The 25,905-nt window shown below is 41.4% G+C and overlaps 32 non-coding genes across 32 annotated transcripts; all 32 read right to left on the reverse strand.

The window, feature by feature from the left end:
* Window positions 1–107: 107 nt before the first annotated feature.
* On the reverse strand, window positions 108–189 carry trnas-aga (transfer RNA serine (anticodon AGA)). Its single transcript has one exon. It is a non-coding gene; the product is annotated as a tRNA-Ser (tRNA).
* Window positions 190–458: 269 nt separating this feature from the next.
* Window positions 459–543, reverse strand: trnal-cag (transfer RNA leucine (anticodon CAG)). The gene has a single exon. It is a non-coding gene; the product is annotated as a tRNA-Leu (tRNA).
* Window positions 544–1,438: 895 nt separating this feature from the next.
* On the reverse strand, window positions 1,439–1,520 carry trnas-aga (transfer RNA serine (anticodon AGA)). The gene has a single exon. It is a non-coding gene; the product is annotated as a tRNA-Ser (tRNA).
* A 270-nt stretch (window positions 1,521–1,790) lies between these two features.
* On the reverse strand, window positions 1,791–1,873 carry trnal-cag (transfer RNA leucine (anticodon CAG)). Its single transcript has one exon. It is a non-coding gene; the product is annotated as a tRNA-Leu (tRNA).
* Window positions 1,874–2,766: 893 nt separating this feature from the next.
* Window positions 2,767–2,848, reverse strand: trnas-aga (transfer RNA serine (anticodon AGA)). The gene has a single exon. It is a non-coding gene; the product is annotated as a tRNA-Ser (tRNA).
* A 271-nt stretch (window positions 2,849–3,119) lies between these two features.
* On the reverse strand, window positions 3,120–3,202 carry trnal-cag (transfer RNA leucine (anticodon CAG)). The gene has a single exon. It is a non-coding gene; the product is annotated as a tRNA-Leu (tRNA).
* Window positions 3,203–4,096: 894 nt separating this feature from the next.
* trnas-aga (transfer RNA serine (anticodon AGA)) lies at window positions 4,097–4,178 on the reverse strand. Its single transcript has one exon. It is a non-coding gene; the product is annotated as a tRNA-Ser (tRNA).
* A 270-nt stretch (window positions 4,179–4,448) lies between these two features.
* On the reverse strand, window positions 4,449–4,531 carry trnal-cag (transfer RNA leucine (anticodon CAG)). The gene has a single exon. It is a non-coding gene; the product is annotated as a tRNA-Leu (tRNA).
* An 894-nt stretch (window positions 4,532–5,425) lies between these two features.
* Window positions 5,426–5,507, reverse strand: trnas-aga (transfer RNA serine (anticodon AGA)). The gene has a single exon. It is a non-coding gene; the product is annotated as a tRNA-Ser (tRNA).
* A 271-nt stretch (window positions 5,508–5,778) lies between these two features.
* trnal-cag (transfer RNA leucine (anticodon CAG)) lies at window positions 5,779–5,861 on the reverse strand. Its single transcript has one exon. It is a non-coding gene; the product is annotated as a tRNA-Leu (tRNA).
* Window positions 5,862–6,755: 894 nt separating this feature from the next.
* On the reverse strand, window positions 6,756–6,837 carry trnas-aga (transfer RNA serine (anticodon AGA)). Its single transcript has one exon. It is a non-coding gene; the product is annotated as a tRNA-Ser (tRNA).
* Window positions 6,838–7,108: 271 nt separating this feature from the next.
* On the reverse strand, window positions 7,109–7,191 carry trnal-cag (transfer RNA leucine (anticodon CAG)). Its single transcript has one exon. It is a non-coding gene; the product is annotated as a tRNA-Leu (tRNA).
* An 894-nt stretch (window positions 7,192–8,085) lies between these two features.
* Window positions 8,086–8,167, reverse strand: trnas-aga (transfer RNA serine (anticodon AGA)). The gene has a single exon. It is a non-coding gene; the product is annotated as a tRNA-Ser (tRNA).
* A 271-nt stretch (window positions 8,168–8,438) lies between these two features.
* On the reverse strand, window positions 8,439–8,521 carry trnal-cag (transfer RNA leucine (anticodon CAG)). The gene has a single exon. It is a non-coding gene; the product is annotated as a tRNA-Leu (tRNA).
* An 873-nt stretch (window positions 8,522–9,394) lies between these two features.
* trnas-aga (transfer RNA serine (anticodon AGA)) lies at window positions 9,395–9,476 on the reverse strand. The gene has a single exon. It is a non-coding gene; the product is annotated as a tRNA-Ser (tRNA).
* A 271-nt stretch (window positions 9,477–9,747) lies between these two features.
* Window positions 9,748–9,830, reverse strand: trnal-cag (transfer RNA leucine (anticodon CAG)). Its single transcript has one exon. It is a non-coding gene; the product is annotated as a tRNA-Leu (tRNA).
* Window positions 9,831–10,724: 894 nt separating this feature from the next.
* On the reverse strand, window positions 10,725–10,806 carry trnas-aga (transfer RNA serine (anticodon AGA)). The gene has a single exon. It is a non-coding gene; the product is annotated as a tRNA-Ser (tRNA).
* A 271-nt stretch (window positions 10,807–11,077) lies between these two features.
* Window positions 11,078–11,160, reverse strand: trnal-cag (transfer RNA leucine (anticodon CAG)). Its single transcript has one exon. It is a non-coding gene; the product is annotated as a tRNA-Leu (tRNA).
* Window positions 11,161–12,054: 894 nt separating this feature from the next.
* trnas-aga (transfer RNA serine (anticodon AGA)) lies at window positions 12,055–12,136 on the reverse strand. The gene has a single exon. It is a non-coding gene; the product is annotated as a tRNA-Ser (tRNA).
* Window positions 12,137–12,407: 271 nt separating this feature from the next.
* On the reverse strand, window positions 12,408–12,490 carry trnal-cag (transfer RNA leucine (anticodon CAG)). The gene has a single exon. It is a non-coding gene; the product is annotated as a tRNA-Leu (tRNA).
* An 894-nt stretch (window positions 12,491–13,384) lies between these two features.
* Window positions 13,385–13,466, reverse strand: trnas-aga (transfer RNA serine (anticodon AGA)). Its single transcript has one exon. It is a non-coding gene; the product is annotated as a tRNA-Ser (tRNA).
* Window positions 13,467–13,737: 271 nt separating this feature from the next.
* trnal-cag (transfer RNA leucine (anticodon CAG)) lies at window positions 13,738–13,820 on the reverse strand. Its single transcript has one exon. It is a non-coding gene; the product is annotated as a tRNA-Leu (tRNA).
* Window positions 13,821–14,686: 866 nt separating this feature from the next.
* trnas-aga (transfer RNA serine (anticodon AGA)) lies at window positions 14,687–14,768 on the reverse strand. The gene has a single exon. It is a non-coding gene; the product is annotated as a tRNA-Ser (tRNA).
* Window positions 14,769–15,039: 271 nt separating this feature from the next.
* Window positions 15,040–15,122, reverse strand: trnal-cag (transfer RNA leucine (anticodon CAG)). The gene has a single exon. It is a non-coding gene; the product is annotated as a tRNA-Leu (tRNA).
* Window positions 15,123–15,988: 866 nt separating this feature from the next.
* On the reverse strand, window positions 15,989–16,070 carry trnas-aga (transfer RNA serine (anticodon AGA)). The gene has a single exon. It is a non-coding gene; the product is annotated as a tRNA-Ser (tRNA).
* Window positions 16,071–16,339: 269 nt separating this feature from the next.
* trnal-cag (transfer RNA leucine (anticodon CAG)) lies at window positions 16,340–16,422 on the reverse strand. Its single transcript has one exon. It is a non-coding gene; the product is annotated as a tRNA-Leu (tRNA).
* An 871-nt stretch (window positions 16,423–17,293) lies between these two features.
* trnas-aga (transfer RNA serine (anticodon AGA)) lies at window positions 17,294–17,375 on the reverse strand. Its single transcript has one exon. It is a non-coding gene; the product is annotated as a tRNA-Ser (tRNA).
* Window positions 17,376–17,638: 263 nt separating this feature from the next.
* On the reverse strand, window positions 17,639–17,721 carry trnal-cag (transfer RNA leucine (anticodon CAG)). Its single transcript has one exon. It is a non-coding gene; the product is annotated as a tRNA-Leu (tRNA).
* Window positions 17,722–23,344: 5,623 nt separating this feature from the next.
* trnas-aga (transfer RNA serine (anticodon AGA)) lies at window positions 23,345–23,426 on the reverse strand. The gene has a single exon. It is a non-coding gene; the product is annotated as a tRNA-Ser (tRNA).
* A 271-nt stretch (window positions 23,427–23,697) lies between these two features.
* trnal-cag (transfer RNA leucine (anticodon CAG)) lies at window positions 23,698–23,780 on the reverse strand. Its single transcript has one exon. It is a non-coding gene; the product is annotated as a tRNA-Leu (tRNA).
* Window positions 23,781–24,651: 871 nt separating this feature from the next.
* Window positions 24,652–24,733, reverse strand: trnas-aga (transfer RNA serine (anticodon AGA)). Its single transcript has one exon. It is a non-coding gene; the product is annotated as a tRNA-Ser (tRNA).
* Window positions 24,734–25,004: 271 nt separating this feature from the next.
* trnal-cag (transfer RNA leucine (anticodon CAG)) lies at window positions 25,005–25,087 on the reverse strand. The gene has a single exon. It is a non-coding gene; the product is annotated as a tRNA-Leu (tRNA).
* Window positions 25,088–25,905: the final 818 nt, after the last annotated feature.

Below are 25,905 nucleotides of genomic sequence, written 5' to 3' on the forward strand. Positions count from 1 at the left end.
AAATGGACAACTAATTCTATGTACTTGTGAAGATCTGAGAGGATATGATTGGTATAAGAAACACGCACTAAACTTCAACCTCCGGAGGGGTCAAGAAAATTCAACTTCGTTGTCGGCAGGATTCGAACCTGCGCAGGAAGATCCTAATGGATTTCTAGTCCATCGCCTTAACCACTCGGCCACGACAACAGTCTTGTCAGCAGTGAATGGGCCACCAGGCATAGCCTACAGAAAGTGATAATTTTACAACTGAAAGACAATGCAGTACTCATTAACTCATTATAATGCAATAAAGTGAATTGTTCCCCTCATTCATTATTAAGTACAGATGTTTTCTAATTTCCTTGATCTTTGGTCAGCTCCAGAAGTTTTCATTTGAGAGTGTTTATTATAAATTGTTATTTCATCATCTTATTATTACTGCTAAGCAGCATGACTTCTGAGAGGCACTAAAAAACTGTCAGAAGTGGGATTTGAACCCACGCCTCCATGGGAGACTGCGACCTGAACGCAGCGCCTTAGGACCGCTTCGGCCATCCTGACTACAGCACAGTACCTGGGTATCGGGTTAAAGAGTATGGGGTAAAAGTAGAAATAGGCACAGCAACACAATCACCACAGAGACCAGTAAATTTAAGCACGATACCGACTTGCACTTTCAATTGTCATTTGTTTTTATCAATGAAAAACTCCAGTCATTGATTTAACCTCAATATGGCCTTCAATGGAAAAGAGTAGTAAAATCGTCATTGAATGAACGCTAAACTGGCCTTAGAATATGGCCATTCTGATATAAATGATAAAATTCCTCAGATATGACCGAAAAAGGTGTCTGTAAATATCAGCAATCATCAGGGTAAGAGTGACAACAGGTCCACATGGGGAAATCTTAACAAATGGCTTAATGGGTATTTTCAACGCAATCGTGTTATTATTTATTTTTAGGGTTTAACAAGGCAGCTCAGCTGTGACCTGTGGCTTGACTTTAGATGTGGCCAGTTCGATTACCCTGCAGACTTTAAGAGTGTCTTCAGAATATGGCCATTTTGACATGAATTTAAAAATGCCTCAGATAGGACCAAAAAAGTGTCTGGAGCTATCCGTCAGGGTAAGAGTGACAACAGGTTTCCACATGTCAAAATGGGGGAAATCTTAGAAAATGGCTTAATGGTTATTCATGAGAATCGTGTTGTTGTATTGTTGAGTGTATCATGGGATCTCACCTGAAATCTGTGGCTTGACTACAAACCTGTAACCTATGCTACTGTGGCCTATAGAGCTAGAAGGATGGATAACCAGGTGTGTAAAGGTGTGAGGTGGGATCCTATCCAAAATGGACAACTAATCCCTATGTACTTGTGGAGATCTGAGAGGATATGATTGGTATAAGAAACACGACTAAACTTCAACCTCCGGAGGGGTCAAGAAAATTCAATTTCGTTGTCGGCAGGATTCGAACCTGCGCAGGAAGATCCTAACGGATTTCTAGTCCATCGCCTTAACCACTATGCCACGACAACAGTCTTGTCAGCAGTGAATGGGCCACCAGGCATAGCCTACAGAAAGTGATAATTTTACAACTGAAAGACAATGCAGTAACTCATTAACTCATTATAATTCAATAAAATGAATTGTTCCCCTCATTCATTATTAAGTACAGATGTTTTCTAATTTCCTTGATCTTTGGTCAGCTCCAGAAGGTTTTCATTTGAGAGTGTTTATTATAAATTGTTATTTCATCATCTTATTATTACTGCTAAGCAGCATGACTCCTGAGAGCACTAAACAACTGTCAGAAGTGGGATTTGAACCCACGCCTCCATGGGAGACTGCGACCTGAACGCAGCGCCTTAGACCGCTCGGCCATCCTGACTACAGCACAGTATCTGGGTATCGGGTTAAGAGTATGGGGTAAAAGTAGAAATAGGCACAGCAACGCAATCACCACAGAGACCAGTAAATTTATGCACGATACCGACTTGCACTTTCAATAGTCATTTGTTTTTATCAATGAAAAACTCCAGTCATTGATTTAACCTCAATATGGCCTTCAATGGAAAAGAGTAGTAAATCGTCATTGAATGAACGCTAAACTGGCCTTAGAATATGGCCATTCTGATATAAATGATAAAATTCCTCAGATAAGACCGAAAAAGTGTCTGTAAATATCAGCAATCATCAGGGTAAGAGTGACAACAGGTCCACATGGGGGAAATCTTAACAAATGGCTTAATGGGTATTTTCAACGCAATCGTGTTATTATTTATTTTTAGGGTTTAACAAGGCAGCTCACCTGTGACCTGTGGCTTGACTTTAGATGTGGCCAGTTCGATTACCCTGCAGACTTTAAGAGTGTCTTCAGAATATGGCCATTTTGACATGAATTTAAAAATGCCTCAGATAGGACCAAAAAAGTGTCTGGAGCTATCCGTCAGGGTAAGAGTGACAACAGGTTTCCACATGTCAAAATGGGGGAAATCTTAGAAAATGGCTTAATGGTTATTCATGAGAATCGTGTTGTTGTATTGTTGAGTGTATCATGGGATCTCACCTGAAATCTGTGGCTTGACTACAAACCTGTAACCTATGCTACTGTGGCCTATAGAGCTAGAAGGATGGATAACCAGGTGTGTAAAGGTGTGATGTGGGATCCTATCCCAAATGGACAACTAATCCCTATGTACTTGTGGAGATCTGAGAGGATATGATTGGTATAAGAAACACGACTAAACTTCAACCTCCGGAGGGGTCAAGAAAATTCAATTTCGTTGTCGGCAGGATTCGAACCTGCGCAGGAAGATCCTAATGGATTTCTAGTCCATCGCCTTAACCACTCGGCCACGACAACAGTCTTGTCAGCAGTGAATGGGCCACCAGGCATAGCCTACAGAAAGTGATAATTTTACAACTGAAAGACAATGCACTAACTCATTAACTCATTATAATGCAATATAACGAATTGTTCCCCTCATTCATTATTAAGTACAGCTGTTTTCTAATTTCCTTGATCTTTGGTCAGCTCCAGAAGGTTTTCATTTGAGAGTGTTTATTATAAATTGTTATTTCATCATCTTATTATTACTGCTAAGCAGCATGACTCCTGAGAGGCGCTAAACAACTGTCAGAAGTGGGATTTGAACCCACACCTCCATGGGAGACTGCGACCTGAACGCAGCGCCTCAGACCGCTCGGCCATCCTGACTACAGCACAGTACCTGGGTATCGGGTTAAAGAGTATGGGGTAAAAGTAGAAATAGGCACAGCAACGCAATCACCACAGAGACCAGTAAATTTATGCACGATACCGACTTGCACTTTCAATAGTCATTTGTTTTTATCAATGAAAAACTCCAGTCATTGATTTAACCTCAATATGGCCTTCAATGGAAAAGAGTAGTAAATCGTCATTGAATGAACGCTAAACTGGCCTCAGAATATGGCCATTCTGATATAAATGATAAAATTCCTCAGATAAGACTGAAAAAGTGTCTGTAAATATCAGCAATCATCAGGGTAAGAGTGACAACAGGTCCACATGGGGGAAATCTTAACAAATGGCTTAATGGGTATTTTCAACGCAATCGTGTTATTATTTATTTTTAGGGTTTAACAAGGCAGCTCACCTGTGACCTGTGGCTTGACTTTAGATGTGGCCAGTTCGATTACCCTGCAGACTTTAAGAGTGTCTTCAGAATATGGCCATTTTGACATGAATTTAAAAATGCCTCAGATAGGACCAAAAAAGTGTCTGGAGCTATCCGTCAGGGTAAGAGTGACAACAGGTTTCCACATGTCAAAATGGGGGAAATCTTAGAAAATGGCTTAATGGTTATTCATGAGAATCGTGTTGTTGTATTGTTGAGTGTATCATGGGATCTCACCTGAAATCTGTGGCTTGACTACAAACCTGTAACCTATGCTACTGTGGCCTATAGAGCTAGAAGGATGGATAACCAGGTGTGTAAAGGTGTGATGTGGGATCCTATCCCAAATGGACAACTAATCCCTATGTACTTGTGGAGATCTGAGAGGATATGATTGGTATAAGAAACACGACTAAACTTCAACCTCCGGAGGGGTCAAGAAAATTCAATTTCGTTGTCGGCAGGATTCGAACCTGCGCAGGAAGATCCTAATGGATTTCTAGTCCATCGCCTTAACCACTCGGCCACGACAACAGTCTTGTCAGCAGTGAATGGGCCACCAGGCATAGCCTACAGAAAGTGATAATTTTACAACTGAAAGACAATCAGTAACTCATTAACTCATTATAATGCAATAAAATGAATTGTTCCCCTCATTCATTATTAAGTACAGATGTTTTCTAATTTCCTTGATCTTTGGTCAGCTCCAGAAGGTTTTCATTTGAGAGTGTTTATTATAAATTGTTATTTCATCATGTTATTATTACTGCTAAGCAGCATGACTCCTGAGAGGAGCTAAACAACTGTCAGAAGTGGGATTTGAACCCACGCCTCCATGGGAGACTGCGACCTGAACGCAGCGCCTCAGACCGCTCGGCCATCCTGACTACAGCACAGTACCTGGGTATCGGGTTAAAGAGTATGGGGTAAAAGTAGAAATAGGCACAGCAACGCAATCACCACAGAGACCAGTAAATTTATGCACGATACCGACTTGCACTTTCAATAGTCATTTGTTTTTATCAATGAAAAACTCCAGTCATTGATTTAACCTCAATATGGCCTTCAATGGAAAAGAGTAGTAAATCGTCATTGAATGAACGCTAAACTGGCCTTAGAATATGGCCATTCTGATATAAATGATAAAATTCCTCAGATAAGACCGAAAAAGTGTCTGTAAATATCAGCAATCATCAGGGTAAGAGTGACAACAGGTCCACATGGGGGAAATCTTAACAAATGGCTTAATGGGTATTTTCAACGCAATCGTGTTATTATTTATTTTTAGGGTTTAACAAGGCAGCTCACCTGTGACCTGTGGCTTGACTTTAGATGTGGCCAGTTCGATTACCCTGCAGACTTTAAGAGTGTCTTCAGAATATGGCCATTTTGACATGAATTTAAAAATGCCTCAGATAGGACCAAAAAAGTGTCTGGAGCTATCCCTCAGGGTAAGAATGACAACAGGTTTCCACATGTCAAAATGGGGGAAATCTTAGAAAATGGCTTAATGGTTATTCATGAGAATCGTGTTGTTTTTTTGTAGAGTGTATCATGGGATCTCACCTGAAATCTGTGGCTTGACTACAAACCTGTAACCTATGCTACTGTGGCCTATAGAGCTAGAAGGATGGATAACCAGGTGTGTAAAGGTGTGAGGTGGGATCCTATCCAAAATGGACAACTAATCCCTATGTACTTGTGGAGATCTGAGAGGATATGATTGGTATAAGAAACACGACTAAACTTCAACCTCCGGAGGGGTCAAGAAAATTCAATTTCGTTGTCGGCAGGATTCGAACCTGCGCAGGAAGATCCTAATGGATTTCTAGTCCATCGCCTTAACCACTCGGCCACGACAACATTCTTGTCAGCAGTGAATGGGCCACCAGGCATAGCCTACAGAAAGTGATAATTTTACAACTGAAAGACAATGCAGTAACTCATTAACTCATAATAATGCAATAAAATGAATTGTTCCCCTCATTCATTATTAAGTACAGATGTTTTCAAATTTCCTTGATCTTTGGTCAGCTCCAGAAGGTTTTCATTTGAGAGTGTTTATTATAAATTGTTATTTCATCATCTTATTATTACTGCTAAGCAGCATGACTCCTGAGAGGAACTAAACAACTGTCAGAAGTGGGATTTGAACCCACGCCTCCATGGGAGACTGCGACCTGAACGCAGCGCCTTAGACCGCTCGGCCATCCTGACTACAGCACAATACCTGGGTATCGGGTTAAAGAGTATGGGGTAAAAGTAGAAATAGGCACAGCAACGCAATCACCACAGAGACCAGTAAATTTATGCACGATACCGACTTGCACTTTCAATAGTCATTTGTTTTTATCAATGAAAAACTCCAGTCATTGATTTAACCTCAATATGGCCTTCAATGGAAAAGAGTAGTAAATCGTCATTGAATGAACGCTAAACTGGCCTTAGAATATGGCCATTCTGATATAAATGATAAAATTCCTCAGATAAGACCGAAAAAGTGTCTGTAAATATCAGCAATCATCAGGGTAAGAGTGACAACAGGTCCACATGGGGGAAATCTTAACAAATGGCTTAATGGGTATTTTCAACGCAATCGTGTTATTATTTATTTTTAGGGTTTAACAAGGCAGCTCACCTGTGACCTGTGGCTTGACTTTAGATGTGGCCAGTTCGATTACCCTGCAGACTTTAAGAGTGTCTTCAGAATATGGCCATTTTGACATGAATTTAAAAATGCCTCAGATAGGACCAAAAAAGTGTCTGGAGCTATCCCTCAGGGTAAGAATGACAACAGGTTTCCACATGTCAAAATGGGGGAAATCTTAGAAAATGGCTTAATGGTTATTCATGAGAATCGTGTTGTTTTTTTGTAGAGTGTATCATGGGATCTCACCTGAAATCTGTGGCTTGACTACAAACCTGTAACCTATGCTACTGTGGCCTATAGAGCTAGAAGGATGGATAACCAGGTGTGTAAAGGTGTGAGGTGGGATCCTATCCAAAATGGACAACTAATCCCTATGTACTTGTGGAGATCTGAGAGGATATGATTGGTATAAGAAACACGACTAAACTTCAACCTCCGGAGGGGTCAAGAAAATTCAATTTCGTTGTCGGCAGGATTCGAACCTGCGCAGGAAGATCCTAATGGATTTCTAGTCCATCGCCTTAACCACTCGGCCACGACAACATTCTTGTCAGCAGTGAATGGGCCACCAGGCATAGCCTACAGAAAGTGATAATTTTACAACTGAAAGACAATGCAGTAACTCATTAACTCATAATAATGCAATAAAATGAATTGTTCCCCTCATTCATTATTAAGTACAGATGTTTTCTAATTTCCTTGATCTTTGGTCAGCTCCAGAAGGTTTTCATTTGAGAGTGTTTATTATAAATTGTTATTTCATCATCTTATTATTACTGCTAAGCAGCATGACTCCTGAGAGGAACTAAACAACTGTCAGAAGTGGGATTTGAACCCACGCCTCCATGGGAGACTGCGACCTGAACGCAGCGCCTTAGACCGCTCGGCCATCCTGACTACAGCACAATACCTGGGTATCGGGTTAAAGAGTATGGGGTAAAAGTAGAAATAGGCACAGCAACGCAATCACCACAGAGACCAGTAAATTTATGCACGATACCGACTTGCACTTTCAATAGTCATTTGTTTTTATCAATGAAAAACTCCAGTCATTGATTTAACCTCAATATGGCCTTCAATGGAAAAGAGTAGTAAATCGTCATTGAATGAACGCTAAACTGGCCTTAGAATATGGCCATTCTGATATAAATGATAAAATTCCTCAGATAAGACCGAAAAAGTGTCTGTAAATATCAGCAATCATCAGGGTAAGAGTGACAACAGGTCCACATGGGGGAAATCTTAACAAATGGCTTAATGGGTATTTTCAACGCAATCGTGTTATTATTTATTTTTAGGGTTTAACAAGGCAGCTCACCTGTGACCTGTGGCTTGACTTTAGATGTGGCCAGTTCGATTACCCTGCAGACTTTAAGAGTGTCTTCAGAATATGGCCATTTTGACATGAATTTAAAAATGTCTCAGATAGGACCAAAAAAGTGTCTGGAGCTATCCCTCAGGGTAAGAGTGACAACAGGTTTCCACATGTCAAAATGGGGGAAATCTTAGAAAATGGCTTAATGGTTATTCATGAGAATCGTGTTGTTTTTTTGTAGAGTGTATCATGGGATCTCACCTGAAATCTGTGGCTTGACTACAAACCTGTAACCTATGCTACTGTGGCCTATAGAGCTAGAAGGATGGATAACCAGGTGTGTAAAGGTGTGAGGTGGGATCCTATCCAAAATGGACAACCAATCCCTATGTACTTGTGGAGATCTGAGAGGATATGATTGGTATAAGAAACACGACTAAACTTCAACCTCCGGAGGGGTCAAGAAAATTCAATTTCGTTGTCGGCAGGATTCGAACCTGCGCAGGAAGATCCTAATGGATTTCTAGTCCATCGCCTTAACCACTCGGCCACGACAACATTCTTGTCAGCAGTGAATGGGCCACCAGGCATAGCCTACAGAAAGTGATAATTTTACAACAGAAAGACAATGCAGTAACTCATTAACTCATAATAATGCAATAAAATGAATTGTTCCCCTCATTCATTATTAAGTACAGATGTTTTCTAATTTCCTTGATCTTTGGTCAGCTCCAGAAGGTTTTCATTTGAGAGTGTTTATTATAAATTGTTATTTCATCATCTTATTATTACTGCTAAGCAGCATGACTCCTGAGATGCACTAAACAACTGTCAGAAGTGGGATTTGAACCCACGCCTCCATGGGAGACTGCTACCTGAACGCAGCGCCTTAGACCGCTCGGCCATCCTGACTACAGCACAGTACCTGGGTATCGGGTTAAAGAGTATGGGGTAAAAATAGAAATAGGCACAGCAACGCAATCACCACAGAGACCGACTTGCACTTTCAATAGTCATTTGTTTTTATCAATGAAAAACTCCAGTCATTGATTTAACCTCAATATGGCCTTCAATGGAAAAGAGTAGTAAATCGTCATTGAATGAACGCTAAACTGGCCTTAGAATATGGCCATTCTGATATAAATGATAAAATTCCTCAGATAAGACCGAAAAAGTGTCTGTAAATATCAGCAATCATCAGGGTAAGAGTGACAACAGGTCCACATGGGGGAAATCTTAACAAATGGCTTAATGGGTATTTTCAACGCAATCGTGTTATTATTTATTTTTAGGGTTTAACAAGGCAGCTCACCTGTGACCTGTGGCTTGACTTTAGATGTGGCCAGTTCGATTACCCTGCAGACTTTAAGAGTGTCTTCAGAATATGGCCATTTTGACATGAATTTAAAAATGCCTCAGATAGGACCAAAAAAGTGTCTGGAGCTATCCCTCAGGGTAAGAATGACAACAGGTTTCCACATGTCAAAATGGGGGAAATCTTAGAAAATGGCTTAATGGTTATTCATGAGAATCGTGTTGTTTTTTTGTAGAGTGTATCATGGGATCTCACCTGAAATCTGTGGCTTGACTACAAACCTGTAACCTATGCTACTGTGGCCTATAGAGCTAGAAGGATGGATAACCAGGTGTGTAAAGGTGTGAGGTGGGATCCTATCCAAAATGGACAACTAATCCCTATGTACTTGTGGAGATCTGAGAGGATATGATTGGTATAAGAAACACGACTAAACTTCAACCTCCGGAGGGGTCAAGAAAATTCAATTTCGTTGTCGGCAGGATTCGAACCTGCGCAGGAAGATCCTAATGGATTTCTAGTCCATCGCCTTAACCACTCGGCCATGACAACATTCTTGTCAGCAGTGAATGGGCCACCAGGCATAGCCTACAGAAAGTGATAATTTTACAACTGAAAGACAATGCAGTAACTCATTAACTCATAATAATGCAATAAAATGAATTGTTCCCCTCATTCATTATTAAGTACAGATGTTTTCTAATTTCCTTGATCTTTGGTCAGCTCCAGAAGGTTTTCATTTGAGAGTGTTTATTATAAATTGTTATTTCATCATCTTATTATTACTGCTAAGCAGCATGACTCCTGAGAGGAACTAAACAACTGTCAGAAGTGGGATTTGAACCCACGCCTCCATGGGAGACTGCGACCTGAACGCAGCGCCTTAGACCGCTCGGCCATCCTGACTACAGCACAGTACCTGGGTATCGGGTTAAAGAGTATGGGGTAAAAGTAGAAATAGGCACAGCAACGCAATCACCACAGAGACCAGTAAATTTATGCACGATACCGACTTGCACTTTCAATAGTCATTTGTTTTTATCAATGAAAAACTCCAGTCATTGATTTAACCTCAATATGGCCTTCAATGGAAAAGAGTAGTAAATCGTCATTGAATGAACGCTAAACTGGCCTTAGAATATGGCCATTCTGATATAAATGATAAAATTCCTCAGATAAGACCGAAAAAGTGTCTGTAAATATCAGCAATCATCAGGGTAAGAGTGACAACAGGTCCACATGGGGGAAATCTTAACAAATGGCTTAATGGGTATTTTCAACGCAATCGTGTTATTATTTATTTTTAGGGTTTAACAAGGCAGCTCACCTGTGACCTGTGGCTTGACTTTAGATGTGGCCAGTTCGATTACCCTGCAGACTTTAAGAGTGTCTTCAGAATATGGCCATTTTGACATGAATTTAAAAATGCCTCAGATAGGACCAAAAAAGTGTCTGGAGCTATCCCTCAGGGTAAGAATGACAACAGGTTTCCACATGTCAAAATGGGGGAAATCTTAGAAAATGGCTTAATGGTTATTCATGAGAATCGTGTTGTTTTTTTGTAGAGTGTATCATGGGATCTCACCTGAAATCTGTGGCTTGACTACAAACCTGTAACCTATGCTACTGTGGCCTATAGAGCTAGAAGGATGGATAACCAGGTGTGTAAAGGTGTGAGGTGGGATCCTATCCAAAATGGACAACTAATCCCTATGTACTTGTGGAGATCTGAGAGGATATGATTGGTATAAGAAACACGACTAAACTTCAACCTCCGGAGGGGTCAAGAAAATTCAATTTCGTTGTCGGCAGGATTCGAACCTGCGCAGGAAGATCCTAATGGATTTCTAGTCCATCGCCTTAACCACTCGGCCACGACAACATTCTTGTCAGCAGTGAATGGGCCACCAGGCATAGCCTACAGAAAGTGATAATTTTACAACTGAAAGACAATGCAGTAACTCATTAACTCATAATAATGCAATAAAATGAATTGTTCCCCTCATTCATTATTAAGTACAGATGTTTTCTAATTTCCTTGATCTTTGGTCAGCTCCAGAAGGTTTTCATTTGAGAGTGTTTATTATAAATTGTTATTTCATCATCTTATTATTACTGCTAAGCAGCATGACTCCTGAGAGGAACTAAACAACTGTCAGAAGTGGGATTTGAACCCACGCCTCCATGGGAGACTGCGACCTGAACGCAGCGCCTTAGACCGCTCGGCCATCCTGACTACAGCACAGTACCTGGGTATCGGGTTAAAGAGTATGGGGTAAAAGTAGAAATAGGCACAGCAACGCAATCACCACAGAGACCAGTAAATTTATGCACGATACCGACTTGCACTTTCAATAGTCATTTGTTTTTATCAATGAAAAACTCCAGTCATTGATTTAACCTCAATATGGCCTTCAATGGAAAAGAGTAGTAAATCGTCATTGAATGAACGCTAAACTGGCCTTAGAATATGGCCATTCTGATATAAATGATAAAATTCCTCAGATAAGACCGAAAAAGTGTCTGTAAATATCAGCAATCATCAGGGTAAGAGTGACAACAGGTCCACATGGGGGAAATCTTAACAAATGGCTTAATGGGTATTTTCAACGCAATCGTGTTATTATTTATTTTTAGGGTTTAACAAGGCAGCTCACCTGTGACCTGTGGCTTGACTTTAGATGTGGCCAGTTCGATTACCCTGCAGACTTTAAGAGTGTCTTCAGAATATGGCCATTTTGACATGAATTTAAAAATGCCTCAGATAGGACCAAAAAAGTGTCTGGAGCTATCCCTCAGGGTAAGAATGACAACAGGTTTCCACATGTCAAAATGGGGGAAATCTTAGAAAATGGCTTAATGGTTATTCATGAGAATCGTGTTGTTTTTTTGTAGAGTGTATCATGGGATCTCACCTGAAATCTGTGGCTTGACTACAAACCTGTAACCTATGCTACTGTGGCCTATAGAGCTAGAAGGATGGATAACCAGGTGTGTAAAGGTGTGAGGTGGGATCCTATCCAAAATGGACAACTAATCCCTATGTACTTGTGGAGATCTGAGAGGATATGATTGGTATAAGAAACACGACTAAACTTCAACCTCCGGAGGGGTCAAGAAAATTCAATTTCGTTGTCGGCAGGATTCGAACCTGCGCAGGAAGATCCTAATGGATTTCTAGTCCATCGCCTTAACCACTCGGCCATGACAACATTCTTGTCAGCAGTGAATGGGCCACCAGGCATAGCCTACAGAAAGTGATAATTTTACAACTGAAAGACAATGCAGTAACTCATTAACTCATAATAATGCAATAAAATGAATTGTTCCCCTCATTCATTATTAAGTACAGATGTTTTCTAATTTCCTTGATCTTTGGTCAGCTCCAGAAGGTTTTCATTTGAGAGTGTTTATTATAAATTGTTATTTCATCATCTTATTATTACTGCTAAGCAGCATGACTCCTGAGAGGAACTAAACAACTGTCAGAAGTGGGATTTGAACCCACGCCTCCATGGGAGACTGCGACCTGAACGCAGCGCCTTAGACCGCTCGGCCATCCTGACTACAGCACAGTACCTGGGTATCGGGTTAAAGAGTATGGGGTAAAAGTAGAAATAGGCACAGCAACGCAATCACCACAGAGACCAGTAAATTTATGCACGATACCGACTTGCACTTTCAATAGTCATTTGTTTTTATCAATGAAAAACTCCAGTCATTGATTTAACCTCAATATGGCCTTCAATGGAAAAGAGTAGTAAATCGTCATTGAATGAACGCTAAACTGGCCTTAGAATATGGCCATTCTGATATAAATGATAAAATTCCTCAGATAAGACCGAAAAAGTGTCTGTAAATATCAGCAATCATCAGGGTAAGAGTGACAACAGGTCCACATGGGGGAAATCTTAACAAATGGCTTAATGGGTATTTTCAACGCAATCGTGTTATTATTTATTTTTAGGGTTTAACAAGGCAGCTCACCTGTGACCTGTGGCTTGACTTTAGATGTGGCCAGTTCGATTACCCTGCAGACTTTAAGAGTGTCTTCAGAATATGGCCATTTTGACATGAATTTAAAAATGCCTCAGATAGGACCAAAAAAGTGTCTGGAGCTATCCCTCAGGGTAAGAGTGACAACAGGTTTCCACATGTCAAAATGGGGGAAATCTTAGAAAATGGCTTAATGGTTATTCATGAGAATCGTGTTGTTTTTTTGTAGAGTGTATCATGGGATCTCACCTGAAATCTGTGGCTTGACTACAAACCTGTAACCTATGCTACTGTGGCCTATAGAGCTAGAAGGATGGATAACCAGGTGTGTAAAGGTGTGAGGTGGGATCCTATCCAAAATGGACAACTAATCCCTATGTACTTGTGGAGATCTGAGAGGATATGATTGGTATAAGAAACACGACTAAACTTCAACCTCCGGAGGGGTCAAGAAAATTCAATTTCGTTGTCGGCAGGATTCGAACCTGCGCAGGAAGATCCTAATGGATTTCTAGTCCATCGCCTTAACCACTCGGCCACGACAACATTCTTGTCAGCAGTGAATGGGCCACCAGGCATAGCCTACAGAAAGTGATAATTTTACAACTGAAAGACAATGCAGTAACTCATTAACTCATTATAATGCAATAAAATGAATTGTTCCCCTCATTCATTATTAAGTACAGATGTTTTCTAATTTCCTTGATCTTTGGTCAGCTCCAAAAGGTTTTTATTTGAGAGTGTTTATTATAAATTGTTATTTCATCATCTTATTATTACTGCTAAGCAGCATGACTCCTGAGATGCACTAAACAACTGTCAGAAGTGGGATTTGAACCCACGCCTCCATGGGAGACTGCGACCTGAACGCAGTGCCTTAGAACGCTCGGCCATCCTGACTACAGCACAGTACCTGGGTATCGGGTTAAAGAGTATGGGGTAAAAATAGAAATAGGCACAGCAACGCAATCACCACAGAGACCGACTTGCACTTTCAATAGTCATTTGTTTTTATCAATGAAAAACTCCAGTCATTGATTTAACCTCAATATGGCCTTCAATGGAAAAGAGTAGTAAATCGTCATTGAATGAACGCTAAACTGGCCTTAGAATATGGCCATTCTGATATAAATGATAAAATTCCTCAGATAAGACCGAAAAAGTGTCTGTAAATATCAGCAATCATCAGGGTAAGAGTGACAACAGGTCCACATGGGGGAAATCTTAACAAATGGCTTAATGGGTATTTTCAACGCAATCGTGTTATTATTTATTTTTAGGGTTTAACAAGGTAGCTCACCTGTGACCTGTGGCTTGACTTTAGATGTGGCCAGTTCGATTACCCTGCAGACTTTAAGAGTGTCTTCAGAATATGGCCATTTTGACATGAATTTAAAAATGCCTCAGATAGGACCAAAAAAGTGTCTGGAGCTGTCCGTCGGGGTAAGAGTGACAACAGGTTTCCACATGTCAAAATGGGGGAAATCTTAGAAAATGGCTTAATGGTTATTCATGAGAATCGTGAGAATCGTGAGTGTATCATGGGATCTCACCTGAAATCTGTGGCTTGACTACAAACCTGTAACCTATGCTACTGTGGCCTATAGAGCTAGAAGGATGGATAACCAGGTGTGTAAAGGTGTGAGGTGAGATCCTATCCCAAATGGACAACTAATCCCTATGTACTTGTGGAGATCTGAGAGGATATGATTGGTATAAGAAACACAACTAAACTTCAACCTGGAGGGGTCAAGAAAATTCAACTTCGTTGTCGGCAGGATTCGAACCTGCACAGGAAGATCCTAATGGATTTCTAGTCCATCGCCTTAACCACTCGGCCATGACAACATTCTTGTCAGCAGTGAATGGGCCACCAGGCATAGCCTACAGAAAGTGATAATTTTACAACTGAAAGACAATGCAGTAACTCATTAACTCATTATAATGCAATAAAATGAATTGTTCCACTCATTCATTATTAAGTACAGATGTTTTCTAATTTCCTTGATCTTTGGTCAGCTCCAGAAGGTTTTCATTTGAGAGTGTTTATTATAAATTGTTATTTCATCATCTTATTATTACTGCTAAGCAGCATGACTCCTGAGATGCACTAAACAACTGTCAGAAGTGGGATTTGAACCCACGCCTCCATGGGAGACTGCGACCTGAACGCAGTGCCTTAGAACGCTCGGCCATCCTGACTACAGCACAGTACCTGGGTATCGGGTTAAAGAGTATGGGGTAAAAATAGAAATAGGCACAGCAACGCAATCACCACAGAGACCGACTTGCACTTTCAATAGTCATTTGTTTTTATCAATGAAAAACTCCAGTCATTGATTTAACCTCAATATGGCCTTCAATGGAAAAGAGTAGTAAATCGTCATTGAATGAACGCTAAACTGGCCTTAGAATATGGCCATTCTGATATAAATGATAAAATTCCTCAGATAAGACCGAAAAAGTGTCTGTAAATATCAGCAATCATCAGGGTAAGAGTGACAACAGGTCCACATGGGGGAAATCTTAACAAATGGCTTAATGGGTATTTTCAACGCAATCGTGTTATTATTTATTTTTAGGGTTTAACAAGGTAGCTCACCTGTGACCTGTGGCTTGACTTTAGATGTGGCCAGTTCGATTACCCTGCAGACTTTAAGAGTGTCTTCAGAATATGGCCATTTTGACATGAATTTAAAAATGCCTCAGATAGGACCAAAAAAGTGTCTGGAGCTGTCCGTCGGGGTAAGAGTGACAACAGGTTTCCACATGTCAAAATGGGGGAAATCTTAGAAAATGGCTTAATGGTTATTCATGAGAATCGTGAGAATCGTGAGTGTATCATGGGATCTCACCTGAAATCTGTGGCTTGACTACAAACCTGTAACCTATGCTACTGTGGCCTATAGAGCTAGAAGGATGGATAACCAGGTGTGTAAAGGTGTGAGGTGAGATCCTATCCCAAATGGACAACTAATCCCTATGTACTTGTGGAGATCTGAGAGGATATGATTGGTATAAGAAACACAACTAAACTTCAACCTGGAGGGGTCAAGAAAATTCAACTTCGTTGTCGGCAGGATTCGAACCTGCACAGGAAGATCCTAATGGATTTCTAGTCCATCGCCTTAACCACTCGGCCACGACAACAGTCTTGTCAGCAGTGAATGGGCCACCAGGCATTTCCTACAGAAAGTGATAATTTTACAACTGAAAGACAATGCAGTAACTCATTAACTCATTATAATGCAATAAAATGAATTGTTCCACTCATTCATTATTAAGTACAGATGTTTTCTAATTTCCTTGATCTTTGGTCAGCTCCAGAAGGTTTTCATTTGAGTGTTTATTATAAATTGTTATTTCATCATCTTATTATTACTGCTAAGCAGCATGACTCCTGAGATGCACTAAACAACTGTCAAAAGTGGGATTTGAACGCACGCCTCCATGGGAGACTGCGACCTGAACGCAGCGCCTTAGACCGCTCGGCCATCCTGACTACAGCACAGTACCTGGGTATCGGGTTAAAGAGTATGGGGTAAAAATAGAAATAGGCACAGCAACGCAATCACCACAGAGACCGACTTGCACTTTCAATAGTCATTTGTTTTTATCAATGAAAAACTCCAGTCATTGATTTAACCTCAATATGGCCTTCAATGGAAAAGAGTAGTAAATCGTCATTGAATGAACGCTAAACTGGCCTTAGAATATGGCCATTCTGATATAAATGATAAAATTCCTCAGATAAGACCGAAAAAGTGTCTGTAAATATCAGCAATCATCAGGGTAAGAGTGACAACAGGTCCACATGGGGGAAATCTTAACAAATTGCTTAATGGGTATTTTCAACGCAATCGTGTTATTATTTATTTTTAGGGTTTAACAAGGCAGCTCACCTGTGACCTGTGGCTTGACTTTAGATGTGGCCAGTTCGATTACCCTGCAGACTTTAAGAGTGTCTTCAGAATATGGCCATTTTGACATGAATTAAAAAATGCCTCAGATAGGACCAAAAAAGTGTCTGGAGCTATCCGTCAGGGTAAGAGTGACAACAGGTTTCCACATGTCAAAATGGGGGAAATCTTAGAAAATGGCTTAATGGTTATTCATGAGAATCGTGTTGTTGTATTGTTGAGTGTATCATGGGATCTCACCTGAAATCTGTGGCTTGACTACAAACCTGTAACCTATGCTACTGTGGCCTATAGAGCTAGAAGGATGGATAACCAGGTGTGTAAAGGTGTGAGGTGGGATCCTATCCCAAATGGACAACTAATCCCTATGTACTTGTGGAGATCTGAGAGGATATGATTGGTATAAGAAACACGACTAAACTTCAACCTGGAGGGGTCAAGAAAATTCAACTTCGTTGTCGGCAGGATTCGAACCTGCGCAGGAAGATCCTAATGGATTTCTAGTCCATCGCCTTAACCACTCGGCCACGACAACAGTCTTGTCAGCAGTGAATGGGCCACCAGGCATAGCCTACAGAAAGTGATAATTTTACAACTGAAAGACAATGCAGTAACTCATTAACATGCAATAAAATGGATTGTTCCCCTCATTCATTATTAAGTACAGATGTTTTCTAATTTCCTTGATCTTCGGTCAGCTCCAGAAGGTTTTCATTTGAGAGTGTTTATTATTAATTGTTATTTCATCATCTTATTATTACTGCTAAGCAGCATGACTCCTGAGAGGCACAAAACAACTGTCAGAAGTGGGATTTGAACCCACGCCTCCATGGGAGACTGCGACCTGAACGCAGCGCCTTAGACCGCTCGGACATCCTGACTACAGCACAGTACCTGGGTATCGGGTTAAAGAGTATGGGGTAAAAGTAGAAATAGGCACAGCAACGCAATCACCACAGAGACCAGTAAATTTATGCACGATACCGACTTGCACTTTCAATAGTCATTTGTTTTTATCAATGAAAAACTCCAGTCATTGATTTAACCTCAATATGGCCTTCAATGGAAAAGAGTAGTAAATCGTCATTGAATGAACGCTAAACTGGCCTTAGAATATGGCCATTCTGATATAAATGATAAAATTCCTCAGATAAGACCGAAAAAGTGTCTGTAAATATCAGCAATCATCAGGGTAAGAGTGACAACAGGTCCACATGGGGGAAATCTTAACAAATGGCTTAATGGGTATTTTCAACGCAATCGTGTTATTATTTATTTTTAGGGTTTAACAAGGCAGCTCACCTGTGACCTGTGGCTTGACTTTAGATGTGGCCAGTTCGATTACCCTGCAGACTTTAAGAGTGTCTTCAGAATATGGCCATTTTGACATGAATTTAAAAATGCCTCAGATAGGACCAAAAAAGTGTCTGGAGCTATCCCTCAGGGTAAGAGTGACAACAGGTTTCCACATGTCAAAATGGGGGAAATCTTAGAAAATGGCTTAATGGTTATTTTTATTTATTTTTTTATTTTACCTTTATTTAACCAGGTAGGCAAGTTGAGAACAAGTTCTCATTTACAATTGCGACCTGGCCAAGATAAAGCAAAGCAGTTCGACAGATAAAACGACACAGAGTTACACATGGAGTAAAAACAAACATACAGTCAATAATGCAGTATAAACAAGTCTATATACAATGTGAGCAAATGAGGTGAGAAGGGAGGTAAAGGCAAAAAAAGGCCATGATGGCAAAGTAAATACAATATAGCAAGTAAAATACTGGAATGGTAGTTTTGCAATGGAAGAATGTGCAAAGTAGAAATAAAAAAATAATGGGGTGCAAAGGAGCAAAATAAATAAATAAATAAAAATTAAATACAGTTGGGAAAGAGGTAGTTGTTTGGGCTAAATTTTAGGTGGGCTATGTACAGGTGCAGTAATCTGTGAGCTGCTCTGACAGTTGGTGCTTAAAGCTAGTGAGGGAGATAAGTGTTTCCAGTTTCAGAGATTTTTGTAGTTCGTTCCAGTCATTGGCAGCAGAGAACTGGAAGGAGAGGCGGCCAAAGAAAGAATTGGTCTTGGGGGTGACTAGAGAGATATACCTGCTGGAGCGTGTGCTACAGGTGGGAGATGCTATGGTGACCAGCGAGCTGAGATAAGGGGGGACTTTACCTAGCAGGGTCTTGTAGATGACATGGAGCCAGTGGGTTTGGCGACGAGTATGAAGCGAGGGCCAGCCAACGAGAGCGTACAGGTCGCAATGGTGGGTAGTATATGGGGCTTTGGTGATAAAACGGATTGCACTGTGATAGACTGCATCCAATTTGTTGAGTAGGGTATTGGAGGCTATTTTGTAAATGACATCGCCAAAGTCGAGGATTGGTAGGATGGTCAGTTTTACAAGGGTATGTTTGGCAGCATGAGTGAAGGATGCTTTGTTGCGAAATAGGAAGCCAATTCTAGATTTAACTTTGGATTGGAGATGTTTGATATGGGTCTGGAAGGAGAGTTTACAGTCTAACCAGACACCTAAGTATTTGTAGTTGTCCACGTATTCTAAGTCAGAGCCGTCCAGAGTAGTGATGTTGGACAGGCGGGTAGGTGCAGGTAGCGATCGGTTGAAGAGCATGCATTTAGTTTTACTTGTATTTAAGAGCAATTGGAGGCCACGGAAGGAGAGTTGTATGGCATTGAAGCTTGCCTGGAGGGTTGTTAACACAGTGTCCAAAGAAGGGCCGGAAGTATACAGAATGGTGTCGTCTGCGTAGAGGTGGATCAGGGACTCACCAGCAGCAAGAGCGACCTCATTGATGTATACAGAGAAGAGAGTCGGTCCAAGAATTGAACCCTGTGGCACCCCCATAGAGACTGCCAGAGGTCCGGACAGCAGACCCTCCGACTTGACACACTGAACTCTATCAGAGAAGTAGTTGGTGAACCAGGCGAGGCAATCATTTGAGAAACCAAGGCTGTCGAGTCTGCCGATGAGGATATGGTGATTGACAGAGTCGAAAGCCTTGGCCAGATCAATGAATACGGCTGCACAGTAATGTTTCTTATCGATGGCGGTTAAGATATCGTTTAGGACCTTGAGCGTGGCTGAGGTGCACCCATGACCAGCTCTGAAACCAGATTGCATAGCAGAGAAGGTATGGTGAGATTCGAAATGGTCGGTAATCTGTTTGTTGACTTGGCTTTCGAAGACCTTAGAAAGGCACGGTAGGATAGATATAGGTCTGTAGCAGTTTGGGTCAAGAGTGTCCCCCCCTTTGAAGAGGGGGATGACCGCAGCTGCTTTCCAATCTTTGGGAATCTCAGACGACACGAAAGAGAGGTTGAACAGGCTAGTAATAGGGGTGGCAACAATTTCGGCAGATAATTTTAGAAAGAAAGGGTCCAGATTGTCTAGCCCGGCTGATTTGTAGGGGTCCAGATTTTGCAGCTCTTTCAGAACATCAGCTGAATGGATTTGGGAGAAGGAGAAATGGGGAAGGCTTGGGCGAGTTGCTGTTGGGGGTGCAGTGCTGTTGTCCGGGGTAGGAGTAGCCAGGTGGAAAGCATGGCCAGCCGTAGAAAAATGCTTATTGAAATTCTCAATTATGGTGGATTTATCAGTGGTGACAGTGTTTCCTATCTTCAGTGCAGTGGGCAGCTGGGAGGAGGTGTTCTTATTCTCCATGGACTTTACAGTGTCCCAGAACTTTTTTGAGTTAGTGTTGCAGGAAGCAAATTTCTGCTTGAAAAAGCTAGCCTTGGCTTTTCTAACTGCCTGTGTATAATGATTTCTAGCTTCCCTGAACAGCTGCATATCACGGGGGCTGTTCGATGCTAATGCAGAACGCCATAGGATGTTTTTGTGTTGGTTAAGGGCAGTCAGGTCTGGGGAGAACCAAGGGCTATATCTGTTCCTGGTTCTAAATTTCTTGAATGGGGCATGTTTATTTAAGATGGTTAGGAAGGCATTTTTTTAAAATATCCAGGCATCCTCTACTGACGGGATGAGATCAATATCCTTCCAGGATACCCCGGCCAGGTCGATTAGAAAGGCCTGCTCGCAGAAGTGTTTCAGGGAGCGTTTTACAGTGATGAGTGGAGGTCGTTTGACCGCTGACCCATTACGGATGCAGGCAATGAGGCAGTGATCGCTGAGATCTTGGTTGAAGACAGCAGAGGTGTATTTAGAGGGGAAGTTGGTTAGGATGATATCTATGAGGGTGCCCGTGTTTAAGGTTTTGGGGAGGTACCTGGTAGGTTCATTGATTATTTGTGTGAGATTGAGGGCATCAAGTTTAGATTGTAGGATGGCTGGGGTGTTAAGCATGTTCCAGTTTAGGTCGCCTAGCAGCACGAACTCTGAAGATAGATGGGGGGCAATCAGTTCACATATGGTGTCCAGAGCACAGCTGGGGGCAGAGGGTGGTCTATAGCAGGCGGCAACGGTGAGAGACTTGTTTTTAGAGAGGTGGATTTTTAAAAGTAGAAGTTCAAATTGTTTGGGTACAGACCTGGATAGTAGGACAGAACTCTGCAGGCTATCTTTGCAGTAGATTGCAACACCGCCCCCTTTGGCAGTTCTATCTTGTCTGAAAATGTTGTAGTTTGGAATTAAAACTTCAGAATTTTTGGTGGTCTTCCTAAGCCAGGATTCAGACACAGCTAGAACATCCGGGTTGGCAGAGTGTGCTAAAGCAGTGAATAGAACAAACTTAGGGAGGAGGCTTCTAATGTTAACATGCATGAAACCAAGGCTATTACGGTTACAGAAGTCGTCAAAAGAGAGCGCCTGGGGAATAGGAGTGGAGCTAGGCACTGCAGGGCCTGGATTCACCTCTACATCGCCAGAGGAACATAGGAGGAGTAGAATAAGGGTACGGCTAAAAGCTATGAGAATTGGTCGTCTAGAACGTCTGGAACATAGAGTAAAAGGAGGTTTCTGGGGGCGATAAAATAGCATCAAGGTATAATGTACAGACAAATGTATGGCAGGATGTGAATACAGTGGAGGTAAACCTAGGTATTGAGTGATGAAGAGAGAGATATTGTCTCTAGAAACATCGTTGAAACCAGGAGATGTCATTGCATGTGTGGGTGGTGGAACTAATAGGTTGGATAAGGTATAGTGAGCAGGACTAGAGGCTCTACAGTGAAATAAGCCAATAAACACTAACCAGAACAGAAATGGACAAGACATATTGACATTAAGGATAGGCATGCTTAGTCGAGTGATCAAAAGGGTCCGGTGAGTGGAGAGGTTGGTTGGTGATTTAGACAGCTAGCCAGGGCATCGGTAGCAAGCTAGCATAGGATGGAGGTCTGTTAGCCACCCCTTACGTTCCGTCAGTAGATTAGTGGGGTTCCGTGTGGTAGAGGGGATTAATCCAAATCACACAACAACAACAAAAATAAAAACAATAGATATAGTTATAGAGGCCCAAGAAGAAAATATAATAATAATAATTAAAAAAATAATTAAAAAAAAAATAATAATAAAAAAATTGTCCGATTGTCTATTCAGATAGCAGCCGGTAAGACAGCTAACGGTTAGCAGGCCGCAGATGGGCGTTCAGGTAACGTCGCGACGGAGGAGCCGGCCGAATAACTCCTTCGGGTAGATAACGTCGGCAGTCCAGTTGTGAAGGCCCGGTGGGGCTCCGCGAAGGCAGTAAAACGGGTCCGGATAGGTGACTGCAGCCCAGGTGTGATTGATGGAACTCAGGAGTGATTGACGGAGCTTGCTAGCTCCGATGGTCACACGGATAGCAGCTAGCTAGCTGTGAGATCCGGGTATGAATGTCCAGGGACATGGAGAGAAAAATTGGTCCGGTATGTTCCGTTCCGAGCCGCGCTGCGCCGTACAGAACTGGCGATAGATTTTCGAGCTAAAGGATAGCTGATGACCACAAACCGTGGTTAGCTGAATATTAACGATTTGCCAGTAAAGGAGCTAACTAGCTTCTGAACTAGCTTCTGGATTAGCTTCTGGCTAGTTTCAGGCTAGCTTCTTGGAGTTTCTGGCTAGCTTCTTGGAGGATTACAGATCTGAGGTAAATAATACTTTTTTATAAATATACATTGGTGAGGCGGGTTGCAGGAGAGTGTTTTGAAGATGAGTTGATGGAAAATAAAAATAAAATGTATGTGAAAAAGTTGTAAATATATATATATACAGGACACGACAAGACGAGGACAAAAGACGTCTGAACTGCTATGCCACCTTGGAGACTTGAATGAGGGGGGTATTCATGAGAATCGTGTTGTTTTTTTGTAGAGTGTATCATGGGATCTCACCTGAAATCTGTGGCTTGACTACAAACCTGTAACCTATGCTACTGTGGCCTATAGAGCTAGAAGGATGGATAACCAGGTGTGTAAAGGTGTGAGGTGGGATCCTATCCAAAATGGACAACTAATCCCTATGTACTTGTGGAGATCTGAGAGGATATGATTGGTATAAGAAACACGACTAAACTTCAACCTCCGGAGGGGTCAAGAAAATTCAATTTCGTTGTCGGCAGGATTCGAACCTGCGCAGGAAGATCCTAATGGATTTCTAGTCCATCGCCTTAACCACTCGGCCACGACAACATTCTTGTCAGCAGTGAATGGGCCACCAGGCATAGCCTACAGAAAGTGATAATTTTACAACTGAAAGACAATGCAGTAACTCATTAACTCATTATAATGCAATAAAATGAATTGTTCCACTCATTCATTATTAAGTACAGATGTTTTCTAATTTCCTTGATCTTTGGTCAGCTCCAGAAGGTTTTCATTTGAGAGTGTTTATTATAAATTGTTATTTCATCATCTTTTTATTACTGCTAAGCAGCATGACTCCTGAGATGCACTAAACAACTGTCAAAAGTGGGATTTGAACGCACGCCTCCATGGGAGACTGCGACCTGAACGCAGCGCCTTAGACCGCTCGGCCATCCTGACTACAGCACAGTACCTGGGTATCGGGTTAAAGAGTATGGGGTAAAAATAGAAATAGGCACAGCAACGCAATCACCACAGAGACCGACTTGCACTTTCAATAGTCATTTGTTTTTATCAATGAAAAACTCCAGTCATTGATTTAACCTCAATATGGCCTTCAATGGAAAAGAGTAGTAAATCGTCATTGAATGAACGCTAAACTGGCCTTAGAATATGGCCATTCTGATATAAATGATAAAATTCCTCAGATAAGACCGAAAAAGTGTCTGTAAATATCAGCAATCATCAGGGTAAGAGTGACAACAGGTCCACATGGGGGAAATCTTAACAAATGGCTTAATGGGTATTTTCAACGCAATCGTGTTATTATTTATTTTTAGGGTTTAACAAGGCAGCTCACCTGTGACCTGTGGCTTGACTTTAGATGTGGCCAGTTCGATTACCCTGCAGACTTTAAGAGTGTCTTCAGAATATGGCCATTTTGACATGAATTAAAAAATGCCTCAGATAGGACCAAAAAAGTGTCTGGAGCTATCCGTCAGGGTAAGAGTGACAACAGGTTTCCACATGTCAAAATGGGGGAAATCTTAGAAAATGGCTTAATGGTTATTCATGAGAATCGTGTTGTTGTATTGTTGAGTGTATCATGGGATCTGACCTGAAATCTGTGGCTTGACTACAAACCTGTAACCTATGCTACTGTGGCCTATAGAGCTAGAAGGATGGATAACCAGGTGTGTAAAGGTGTGAGGTGGGATCCTATCCCAAATGGACAACTAATCCCTATGTACTTGTGGAGATCTGAGAGGATATGATTGGTATAAGAAACACGACTAAACTTCAACCTGGAGGGGTCAAGAAAATTCAACTTCGTTGTCGGCAGGATTCGAACCTGCGCAGGAAGATCCTAATGGATTTCTAGTCCATCGCCTTAACCACTCGGCCACGACAACAGTCTTGTCAGCAGTGAATGGGCCACCAGGCATAGCCTACAGAAAGTGATAATTTTACAACTGAAAAACAATGCAGTAACTCATTAACTCATTATAATGCAATAAAAGGAATTGTTCCCCTCATTCATTATTAAGTACAGATGTTTTCTAATTTCCTTGATCTTCGGTCAGCTCCAGAAGGTTTTCATTTGAGAGTGTTTATTATAAATTGTTATTTCATCATCTTATTATTACTGCTAAGCAGCATGACTCCTGAGAGGCACTAAACAACTGTCAGAAGTGGGATTTGAACCCACGCCTCCATGGGAGACTGCGACCTGAACGCAGCGCCTTAGACCGCTCGGACATCCTGACTACAGCACAGTACCTGGGTATCGGGTTAAAGAGTATGGGGTAAAAGTAGAAATAGGCACAGCAACGCAATCACCACAGAGACCAGTAAATTTATGCACGATACCGACTTGCACTTTCAATAGTCATTTGTTTTTATCAATGAAAAACTCCAGTCATTGATTTAACCTCAATATGGCCTTCAATGGAAAAGAGTAGTAAATCGTCATTGAATGAACGCTAAACTGGCCTTAGAATATGGCCATTCTGATATAAATGATAAAATTCCTCAGATAAGACCGAAAAAGTGTCTGTAAATATCAGCAATCATCAGGGTAAGAGTGACAACAGGTCCACATGGGGGAAATCTTAACAAATGGCTTAATGGGTATTTTCAACGCAATCGTGTTATTATTTATTTTTAGGGTTTAACAAGGCAGCTCACCTGGGACCTGTGGCTTGACTTTAGATGTGGCCAGTTCGATTACCCTGCAGACTTTAAGAGTGTCTTCAGAATATGGCCATTTTGACATGAATTTAAAAATGCCTCAGATAGGACCAAAAAAGTGTCTGGAGCTATCCCTCAGGGTAAGAGTGACAACAGGTTTCCACATGTCAAAATGGGGGAAATCTTAGAAAATGGCTTAATGGTTATTCATGAGAATCGTGTTGTTTTTTTGTAGAGTGTATCATGGGATCTCACCTGAAATCTGTGGCTTGACTACAAACCTGTAACCTATGCTACTGTGGCCTATAGAGCTAGAAGGATGGATAACCAGGTGTGTAAAGGTGTGATGTGGGATCCTATCCCAAATGGACAACTAATCCCTATGTACTTGTGG

This window comes from Oncorhynchus kisutch, unplaced genomic scaffold (assembly GCF_002021735.2).
Source record: "Oncorhynchus kisutch isolate 150728-3 unplaced genomic scaffold, Okis_V2 scaffold1233, whole genome shotgun sequence".
In the NCBI taxonomy this organism is placed as follows: domain Eukaryota; kingdom Metazoa; phylum Chordata; class Actinopteri; order Salmoniformes; family Salmonidae; genus Oncorhynchus; species Oncorhynchus kisutch.